This window comes from Orbicella faveolata, unplaced genomic scaffold (assembly GCF_042242905.1).
Source record: "Orbicella faveolata isolate gen_17 unplaced genomic scaffold, um_ofav_v1 contig_2, whole genome shotgun sequence".
NCBI lineage: Eukaryota > Metazoa > Cnidaria > Anthozoa > Scleractinia > Merulinidae > Orbicella > Orbicella faveolata.
Window position 1 is genome coordinate 21,702,814 of NW_028301547.1, and position 3,402 is coordinate 21,706,215.

Genomic DNA, 3,402 nt, shown 5'->3' on the forward strand with positions numbered 1-3,402 from the left:
AGGCGTTCCTTATACGGCAGCTTTTTCTACAACATGGCCGCGCACAACTTGGAGCGAGTGCATTTCAACGACGCAAAGGAGACTGTGCTAAAACGTTGCGCTTTACGATGCTCTGCAGCTTCGTGTTGGTGCATATGCTATGTTCGAAACTGTCCATGATCTAAGCAAGCTACAGTTAGCTGCTGTCAGGTGTTTCCCAACTGTACCTAATCTTAAAAATGCTCTGCTGAAAGAGACCTATAAAGACCACCTATATATTCTGACCAATGGAGATCGTGTTTGGTCTAGCTGTCAAACTTTTTACCATCAAAAAAAACTTCCTCCAAGCTTCGAAACGAGATTAGAATCTTTTTAAAAAATGCATTCGTTGAAGATGAATATATGGATTAACGCGTTTGTAAAAAGACAAATCAGCCCCTTTGTTGGGCTCAGCGCGAGTGTAAATAAAACCACCGGTCATTGTTTTCTTTTTCGTTGGCAAAAGATAGCCGCACGTTATCTTCACCAGAACTGAACAAACCGTATCAGACTGGCGTGTCGTTTTTTCAATATATTTAAGGCAAGAAGCAGCCATATCACCGGATATCTTAGAGATACGAATCAGTAGAAATAAATTGACGCCCTAAAGAACACTAAACGGCAAAGTTTCGATCCGTAAATTTAAGTGATATTTTCTTGCCAAAACATTCTAGGCACGTGTTCCAAGTGCAGCATCGTTATCGAAACCTTTTGACCACTTTTAGCGAAAATTGGAAAATACCATCTTTTATTAATTTGTTATGAAATTTTAGTGAATGAAAAGGTGTTTCAATACCGATTTTCTTTCAGTTGCGATAAAGTACGAAAACGTTATCCTCTTCAAGTAGCTGCAGGTGTCACTAACTTGTCTGGTAGAGTTTCGAATAAATTTGCAGAGGAAAATTCAAGGGAATAACTTTCTCCAATTATCAATGAACGCCTCTCTTTTCCTCATATTGGCACTTAACTCTTATTTATTTATTTATTTTCAAAATCAATTGCAATTCCTCCATGGAAGATGATTCATTCTCAGTTCTCGCGAAAAATCAACACAGCCGGGTTCTCCAGGCAACAGAAAGCTTAGTTGCATACACACGAGCGACTGATCATCAGTAAAGTAAGAGGTGGTATATGATAATTTTGCCGCCGCCATAATACTGCGCTTTTGTGAATCAGCCGGTATTAAATTTTGAAACTGTTGTTGTTGCCGATACTTGCTTGTTGAAGCGATCGACACTCATTCACTGAGAGGCAGGGCTATTTTTCACATCGCAGTCAAGGGGTGGCAGTCTCAATCTTGTTAGATCGAAATTACTACCTACATGTGAAAATTTTCATCATTATTCCTACAAAGCTGCCCATTTGTCCACAGAACAGATGGTTGCAAGTCTCTGTTAGGACAATCTTTATACGAGAAGAAAAGAAAACCACAACGTTGAACTGGTTACTGAAAAGTGCCTAAAGGGAACGGCCACAAGTTATTTCTCCAAATATTTTCAACTTAAAAGACATAATATTCATGATTATGACTTTAGGACTAAGAACAAATTAGTTATTGATAGTGCTAAATTAGAATCAATTAAAAAACGTGTTTCTTCTATAAATGGGCAGATCTTTTTAATCATGGTTGTATATCAATCTAGTTCCAGTTTTTTTTTTTTTATCTCTTTTTATATGTATATTTTTAGATTTCTTATATAACTTTTTAGATTTTTGCATATTTTATATTTTATTATTATTAATTATTCATTTATTTATTTTACGCAAGTCCCATGTTGATAGCAGTTTTTATAACTGAAATGGTCATCCTGCATAAATATGTTTATTTATTTATTTATTTATTTATTATTTATTTATTTAGATAGCTCTTTCAGTGGTCACAAAGGTTTTTTGCGTGAGGGAAAACCTTTATTTTCGTTGTTTACATTATATGTAATGCCGCTTTATTTTCGTGAAGACTACATTTTGCATGGGGCTAGCATGGCGGACCCAGTTTGGCAACATCAGCCGCATCATCAAGCCATATAAGTGGAAGGAAACGTCAACTGAATAATGATCCGGGTGCAGTGAATCAAGATGAAAAAAATAAATGGCAATAGGGTGACATAAAACGGTAGTCCCTCTCTCCCCTCCCCTCGACGTTTCTCATTGCCTGGGGTGGTAAGCAGTGTACGCAAAGCTGTACTGAGGAATTAAAAAGAGCAGCTAAGTTCGACCAAAGGTGATTAAGACACGGATTACATAACTGGCATGTAAAAAAATTAGGCTTAATGCTTTTCAGTGGAGGTGATATCCCATAGCTCTTTTAATCTTTCGTGGGTGTCATCTTAGAACAATTTAAGATAAGCAACTTGACTTCGAATTCTGCACATATACCATGTGGCTATGTGCTCTTTGTGTATTGACCATTGAGTAACTCAGTGTGTGTGTTTTGGGTGGGGCGCGGGAGGGGTTGGGATAAGGGACCGTCTAAGGCATGACCTTAAGTCTAAAATTACCGTTTATAAATACTTTGAGACCATTATGAAGAGAGTTCCTTCTGTGCAATAAAAGGTATTTTCCGTGTAAAAAGCAGGTGTTCAAATAAAAGGTCTGAGACCGACTATAAATAAAATTCTCCTCGACGTTCGCCGTTATAGATGAAATCTACCCTTATTTGAAGGATGAACGCTACATTAAGCCAGTTCGCGATTGACAGTTCATCCCATTATCCGTCCTTTATTTTTCACCCTCACTTCGAAACAATATGAATTTTCTCAACTTGCCGCCGTACTTTTCTTTGTTATGGCTAGGAAACATCTCCATCCTCTTTCACAAGGTCGAAATTAGTTAATTATGTATAAAACTCCAGGGGTGATAGGTGTTTAGGAAACTGAAAAAAGAGAAACAAGAGAAAAGATTTCACTAACATTCCTGAATATTTGTTTCACGCAGAGAACCATTGAAGTGGAACAAAAATTGAAGAGAAAAGAAGATGTCTATGACGACATCTTTGCGTTTTTGGCATTTCATGGCCTCTGATATTTGCTTTGTTGTCAATATGCTATTCCAAGTGCTTTGTTTTCGTATTTGAATGATTTTTAATGCTATTTGGATAAACGGAAAAAAAGTTATAACCACTTGAGTCGGCACGAAATTTCTGAATCTCTTAAAAACAAGAAGTAATGGTTTTACAGACTACTAGTTAACAGCACTAGCGACGCTGGAAAATGTAATTCATTTAGTATACTCTACATCTCTCATTTTCAGCGCAACAATTAAATTATTACGCAGGTTGGATGCGAGCAATTAAATGTCTAAACAATTACTAGCTATTACTGAGATCGTAATTGTGTTAGCTTGCGAGTAAGCGGCTCATCACGTATCATACGCTGCGGCGGCGGC